Below are 8,332 nucleotides of genomic sequence, written 5' to 3' on the forward strand. Positions count from 1 at the left end.
CTCACGTGTCAGCAGTTGTTCGCTTAGTGATAGTTGTACAAGTATCCTTAGACTTGAGGTCATCATAGTCATCTTGTGTACACTGAACTATGCTTTAGTTTAGTTCTTAGTCTCCAGGGACAATTATTAGGGCTCTTCTGGGTATAGGAATTTGTACACGAAGATAGTGTATGATCAATAAAGGATCTACCCCTTCCAGTGAAGGAAGCGAATGTTCAAGGCTGATCCACTTATGCTAGTTCAGGAATCTCTGGCCAGAGTGAATGAAATTAGAAAGGAGTTTCTAATTTGCATAGAACTAAGCATAGTAAATGGTAAGCAAGTGATTAAATTAGATAGGCTTGACACGAGATCCATGCCTTGTATTTAATCGGGACATTGTAGGGTAGAAGCAGTTTATTGTACAGTAACTATTCACTGACAGGTTCTTGGTATTCTAAGTAGTGAATTCATATTATCCGGATAGTCGCGATATGTTGAGAAGCATCACTCACGATGTAGAATAAATGTGATTAATTAATTAATCATATTTAATAAATTAGAGAATTTATATAAATAATGATAAAATTGTTTTATTATTATTTATTTCTACTACCGGCTTAATATTGAACCTACAGGGTCACACCATAAAAAGAGAATGATTTAATGGTGGAGGAATTAATTAATAATGGCTAATAATTATTTATTTATGAAATAAATAATTAATTGGCAAATTTAATAATTGATTAAATGAGATTTAATTGATTATAAATTAATTAAGAAAAGTTCTTAATATTATTAATTAAGAATTTAATTTTTGGAAATTAAATCAAGAGAGAGAATTATTTCTAAAGTGTTTAGAAAAAGGATTAATGATTAAAAGGTGTTTTAATTATTAATGAGAATAATAAATGGGATAATAATAATAATATTTATGGGAAAATTTCAGCTGAAAATTTTGCCTATAAATACACTATTATAGACCCTAATTTTATTCCAACCTTGAAACCCGAAAACCCAAAAAGTTTGGAAAACCCAATTCTCTCTACCTCCTTCCTCCTCCTTAACATCGTTTTCTTGGTGGATACTGGTGGAGTGCTTCACACTTGAGGAGCAACTGCTAAGGATCTCTGATCGTTGTCTCCGAATTATTTTAAAGGTTAGATTCGATCCCTCGAATTTTTATTCACGATTTATATGCTTTTATTTGGATTTTATATGTTTAAAAGTGTTTTGCCATGCCCCCGCTGCGTTTAAAATCCAACAATGGTATCAGAGCATAGGTTGTATGCATATAGATCTGTGGTAAAAATTTCAGAATTTTATGTGCTTGTATGAATTAATTATGATTTTTACAAGTTATATTATGGATTAATTTTGTCTGATGAGAAATCGTTTCTCAGAATAATTTTGAATATTGATCTGGGTTCTACAAGTGTGGTAGATCGTCTGGGTATTTTTTTCATAATTTTATGATGTATAGATTATTTATTATGAATTTTTGAAGTTGTTGCAATTAAATTCGTAATTAAATAAATCATATATATATATTATTTGTAAGTATATATATACATCTGTGGTTTGTACTGCTGTTTGTCTGTGATGTCTGACTGCACGGAGAAAAAGAAAGAAAACAGAGAAGAGAGGCACGGAAAGAACAGCAGGAAAGAGACAGAGAAGTCAGAGGCGCGGCGGCTGCTGTCGGGCGCGTGTGGCGCACGCGCGAGGTAAGGGCTGTTGCGCATTCTTGGAATGCGTTACACCCTTTAATGCCTTAAAAGGGGTGTAACGCATCACCGGAATGCGTTACAGGTCCTGTAACGCGTTCCTGTAATGCGTTACAGCCCGTCTGTTGATTTTAAATTTGATTTTCTGGGAGTTTCGTAACTCTGTTTTGGGCGTGCAATATACCGTTGGATTCGTTTTTCCGAGACGGATCTAATGGAGTGATCAATTTTAGTTTATATAAAAGTTTTGAACTGTTTATATTTCCATGAAGTGTTTTAAAGCTGTTTTTGACTGTTTTAGTTGCTTTTGAATGCTTCATGTGATACATAGAGATGTATATTGCTTAGACCAATGTGCTAGATGATGTAACATGCCTACCTTGATGTTTATTCATGTTTATATATGTGATATATGCTTAGTTTATCATGCGATGATAGATTTAGGTGAACTTAAATGAACATAAGGCGTTTGTTAGACAACCTAGTATAGTGAAATAGTTTCATAACCTTAATAACAATATTATGAATACAATCATGAGATTCTTGTGTTTGTGAAACACGTAATTGAATATGAATTTTCGATATGAGAGAAAGGATGATTCTGTCAACAACAGATTTCTATCTGTAAGAAAGGGTTATTAAGTGACGCCTCTTGACAATGCTCCACCCGATCTGGGAATCATCTGATTATTGATTATTGATTTGAAATATTTAATTTAAAAGGAAGAATCTCTTTATAATATGATTATGATTGTAATGTAATATAATCCCTCTAAAATTAAATAATATCAAGTAGTAATTGGCCAATGATACAACGGGCTTGTGTCGGTCATAGCCTTCCAACATGACAGAAAGTAGTTCTTATTTTTGAATTATTGTCGGTTCGTGCTACAGCCGAGGGCTTTGATTTCGAAATAAGAAATACTTGTCTATTACATAGAGATGTGTACATTGAATAAGAATCTAAAGGTTGGTACGTGCCACAGCCGTGGGCCTTTGGGGACTGATTCAACTGTACGGAATGTTGGGTTAGACTTGACTTAGAATATTGAGTTTGTCGTGCTACAGCCGAGACTCAATTATTCAAGAGGCTAAAGTTTGATTAGGGAATAACATGAGATGTAATTGACAAGAGTTGTCTGCCTATTGAACATTACATGGCGGTTCGTGCTACAGCCGGGGTCGTGTAATGGAATGTAGGATCCCTATTCTCACTAGCATTATGAATGCTTAATTTTTCACGTAGGGGGTTGAATAAATTAAGAAAACTAGTGGGAGCCACTTATGAATAAAGACCCGATTCATATAGTGTTTTGAAATGAAATCGAATATTTGCTAAGTGTTGTTTGTGTTTATCATTTACAGATTTACTTTGTACGTTATGTCTTCTGCACTATCACTCAGGAGCATACCAGATGCTCACAAATTGACAGGTCCTAATTATGCTGACTGGCTTCGAAACTTGAGAATTGTTCTCAGGATTGAGAAGCTGGAATACGTGATTGACTCACCTAAGCCTACTGAACCTGCTAATGATGCACATAATGATGAACATGTTATGTATCGTAAGTGGATAGATAATGCAAATGTTGCTCAATGCATCATGCTAGCTTCCATGAACATTGAGCTACAGAAGCAACATGAGCATATGGATGCTCACACTATCCTCATGCATCTACAAGAGTTGTATGATGTGGCGGGGAGGACAGCTCGATATGAGATATCGAAGGAGTTGTTCGGTTGTAGGATGTCTGAGGGATCATTTGTGAATGACCATGTACTTAAGATAATCAATTTGATTGAATGTCTTGGACAACTTGGTTTTGCCATGGATGGGGAGCTGAGCCAAGACTTGGTCTTGCAATCGCTTCCGAGTTCGTTCTCGCAGTTTGTTGTGAACTTTCACATGAATAAGTTGGATGTCAGCCTGCCTGAACTCCACAACATGTTGAAGACTGCGGAATTGAATTTTCCCCCTAAGAAGAGTTCTGTTCTTCTAATTGGTGAAGGTTCCAATCCTAAGAAAAGGAAGAAGAACTCTTCCAAGAAGAAGAAAGTAGGTGAAGAAAAGCCGGTTCCACCAAAAGCTGAAGACCCCGAGAGCAAAGTTATTTGCTTTCACTGTAACAAGGTGGGGCACTGGAAGAGGAACTGCAAGGTTTACCTTGCAGAATTGAAGAAGAAGGGTAGTGAGACTACCGCTTCTGATTCAGGTATGTTCATGATAGAAGTGAATATGTCATTTCTACTTGGGTATTCGATACCGCCTATGGTTCTCATATCTGCAATTTGTTGCAGGGACCAAGGAGAAGTAGGACTCTTGAGGAAGAGGAGGTGATTCTACTGATGGGAAATGGAGCAAGAGTTGCTGCTGAAGATGTAGAATCATTTCATTTACATAGGCCTACGGGCAAGACTATTGTTTGAAATAATTGTTATTTTGTTCCCTCGATTGTGAGGAATATTATTCCCATGTTAGACTTGGCTGGATTTTCATTTATTATTGAGAATAATGAATGTTCTATTCTTAGAGATAATATTCTTTATGGACGTGGTACTTTAAATAATGGTCTGTATAAATGTGACATAATTTACTTCAGATTGAACAAACTAATAAAAGAAAAGGGATGATGAAAATCTCACTTTATAGTGGCACTGCAGTCTCCATTTAGTAGACATGGAGAGAGGGCTGCAAATTTGCTAGGAATGGTACACACAGATGTATGTGGACCAATGTCTACGCATGCCATGGGTGGATTTTCATACTTCATTACTTTCATAGATGATAGATCTAGATTCGGATATGTGTTTGATGAAACACAAGTCTGAGGCCTTTGAAAAGTTCAAAGAATATAAGTATGAAGTGGAGAAACAACCAAACATAGTATTATAACTCTTCGATCAGATCGAGGTGGTGAATACTTTAATGGAGTGTTTCTAGATTATCTCAAAGTAAATGGTATAGTCTCCCAGTGGACTCCTCCAGATTAGTATCTGAAAGGAGAAATCAAACTTTGTTAGACATAGTTCCAGTATTCCTATAGGGTTATGCATTGGAAACCTCAGCATATTTACTGAATAAGGTGCCTTCCAAAATCTGTTCCTCAAACTTCGTATGAGATATGGAAAGAAAGGAAACCGAGTCTTAAACACGTTAAGATTTGGGGATGTCCAGCTTATGTCAAGTAAGTTGACCCAGATAAGCTGGAATATCGATCCGTAAAATATAGTTTTGTGGGATATCCTAAAGAGACTTTAGGGTATTACTTTTGCACCGATCATCGGGTTTTTGTCTCCAGACATGCTACCTTCTTGGAAAAGGAGTTTATCCTTGAAGGAAATAGTGGGAGCAAAATTGAACTTGATGAAGTTCAAGAAGCACAAACTACTACGGATCAAGTGGAAACACCTGTTCTGACTGAACAACCTTTTGTGGAACAGCCCATTCATAGATCAGGGAGAGTGTCTCGCCAACCTGAGAGGTATTATGGCCTTGTCATTGAGAATGACAATGAGTTGTCGATCATTGATGATGACGACCCTGTGACCTATAATGAGGCTATGAGTAGTGTTGACTCAGAGAAATGGCATAGAGCCATGAAATCCAGAATGGAATCTATGTATACGGTATACAAAAGATAGATTATAGCAGATGGCCAGGTGTAGACCTATAAGGCCAGGCTTGTGGCAAAAGGATTCAAACAAAGGCAATGGATTGACTTTGATGATACTTTTTACCTGTTGCCCTGTTAAAATCAGTTCGGATTTTGCTTGCGATTGCTGCTTACTATGACTATGTGATCTGGCATATAGCCAGATGGTTTTCTTTCCAAGGGAAAAGAAAACCTAGTGTGTAAGCTACTGCGAACCATATGTGGTTTAAAGCAAGCTTCTCGAAGATGGAACATTCGTTTTGATGAGACAATCAAAGAGTTTGATTTTATCAAAAACGCAGATGAACCATGCGTCTACAAAAGGGTTAGTGGGAGCGTGGTAACATTTCTTGTATTGTATTGAATTAGAATTGACACACATAACAACATAGCAGACCCACTCACAAAGCTACTTTATGAAAGTCACTTTGATCGTCATAATGACAGGATGGGTATTAGATACCAGAGTGATTGGCTTTAGTACAAGTGGGAGATTGAAAGAAATATGTCCTAAGTCCAATCATGTATGAGGATTTAGGAATAACTTTTATGTAATCTGTTTTGATTTCATTGATATTAATAAAAGACTTGTTTTGTTTTTATTACGGGCTTTATCTATTTAAGTGTTTAAATAAGATATACCATAGTTTAGAGTAAAGCTTTTTATGGATTATGATGAGATCATAATAGTGAGACCTAAAAAGATGATAACTCTAAACTTAAATAGTTCCTGGTCATAGGATTACTAACTGGTAATTAATAATCCGCAAAGATCGGTACATACTATGCTTGCTTCATTATGAAGGATGTATGTTCTCATAAACATTTGTGTGGTGACACTATAGCTAGTATGTGGGTGCTTATTATAGAATAAGTTCACTGAACATGACTCGCCCAGCTGAACAACTGATGGAGTTCACTCATGTGTCAACAGTTGTTCGCTTAGTGATAGTTGTACAAGTATCCTTAGACTTGAGGTCATCATAGTCATCTTGTGTACACTGAACTATGCTTTGGTTTAGTTCTTAGTCTCCAGGGACAATTATTAGGGCTCTTCTGGGTATAGGAATTTGTACACGAAGATAGTGTATGATCAATAAAGGATCTACCCCTTCCAGTGAAGGAAGCGAATGTTCAAGGCTGATCCACTTATGCTAGTTCAGGAATCTCTGGCCAGAGTGAATGAAATTAGAAAGGAGTTTCTAATTTGCATAGAACTAAGCATAGTAAATGGTAAGCAAGTGATTAAATTAGATAGGCTTGACACGAGATCCATGCCTTGTATTTAATCGGGACATTGTAGGGTAGAAGGAGTTTATTGTACGGTAACTATTCACTGACAGGTTCTTGGTATTCTAAGTAGTGAATTTATATTATCCGGATAGTCGCGATATGTTGAGAAGCATCACTCACGATGTAGAATAAATGTGATTAATTAATTAATTAATCATATTTAATAAATTAGAAAATTTATATAAATAATGATAAAATAGTTTTATTATTTATTTCTACTACCGGCTTAATATTGAACCTACAGGGTCACACCATAAAAAGAGAATGTTTTAATGGTGGAGGAATTAATTAATAATGGCTAATAATTATTTATTTATGAAATAAATAATTAATTGGCAAATTTAATAATTGATTAAATGAGATTTAATTGATTATAAATTAATTAAGAAAAATTCTTAATATTATTAATTAAGAATTTAATTTTTGGAAATTAAATCAAGAGAGAGAATTATTTCTAAAGTGTTTAGAAAAAGGATTAATGATTAAAAGGTGTTTTAATTATTAATGAGAATAATAAATGGGATAATAATAATAATATTTATGGGAAAATTTCAGCTGAAAATTTTTCCTATAAATACACTATTATAGACCCTAATTTACCCGAAAACCCAAAAAGTTTGGAAAACCCAATTCTCTCCACCTCCTTCCTCCTCCTTAACATCGTTTTCTTGGTGGATACCGGTGGAGTGCTTCACACTTGAGGAGCAACTGCTAAGGATCTCTGATCGTTGTCTCCGAATTATTTTAAAGGTTAGATTCGATCCCTCGAATTTTTATTCACAATTTATATGGTTTTATTTGGATTTTATATGTTTAAAAGTGTTTTGCCATGCCCCCGCTGCGTTTAAAATCCAACACCTAAACCATTGTAAAAATAGTTTATAATCATCCAATCAGTCATGCCATGGTGTGGGAACTTCCTTAGCATCTCCTTATATCGATCCCAAGCCTTACACAGAGATTCACCAGTTTGTTGAGCAAACTGAGTAAGAGCATTCCTGATTGCAGCAGTCTTCGCCATAGGGAATAATTTAGTGGGAAAATTTTGAGCAAGATCCTCCCATCTGGTGATAGACCTTGGTGGTAGAGAATGTAACCAACACTTTGCTTTATCCCTCAAAGAGAATGGGAATAGTCGCAGCTTGATAGCACCTTCAGTCACATCCTTGAACTTGAAAGTGTCAAAGATCTCGATGAAATCCCTGAGGTGCATGTTGCGGTCTTCAATAGGAGAACCCCCAAACTAAACTGAGTTCTGTATCATCTAAATCGTGCTTGACTTGATCTCAAAAGTGTTAGCCGTAATGATTGGTCTGATGATGCTTGACTAAATATCATCGACCTTTGGCTGAGAATAGTCCATCAACGCCTTAGGATTATCTGCTTGATCTCCCATCTCTTATAAAGGTGGTTCTTCGATTTTCTCTTCTTCTACTACTTTCTCTTCGTCCTCAAAATCTTCCCTTCGCTCCTCTACAACTTCTTCCTCTTCTTTATCCAGAATTCTCCTGCGAGCTCGCGAACGCGTATGCATACACGATCGCTAGAGCACCTGAAACAAGATAAGAAAAAGAGTAGGTAAGTAACAATGTCCGAGTCAATGAACTTTAACGATCACTAATGACAAACACATAAACTAAAAGTTAACACTGCAGTCCTCGGCAGCGACACCAAAAACTT

At 35.9% G+C, this 8,332-nt stretch overlaps 1 non-coding gene across 1 annotated transcript; it reads left to right on the forward strand.

Annotated features, from left to right (window-relative positions):
• Positions 1-7,551: 7,551 nt before the first annotated feature.
• On the forward strand, positions 7,552-7,658 carry LOC141682360 (small nucleolar RNA R71). Its single transcript, XR_012559761.1, has one exon. It is a non-coding gene; the product is annotated as a small nucleolar RNA R71 (small nucleolar RNA).
• The last annotated feature ends 674 nt before the right edge of the window (positions 7,659-8,332 follow it).

Source organism: Apium graveolens, chromosome 8, assembly GCF_009905375.1.
Source record: "Apium graveolens cultivar Ventura chromosome 8, ASM990537v1, whole genome shotgun sequence".
NCBI lineage: Eukaryota > Viridiplantae > Streptophyta > Magnoliopsida > Apiales > Apiaceae > Apium > Apium graveolens.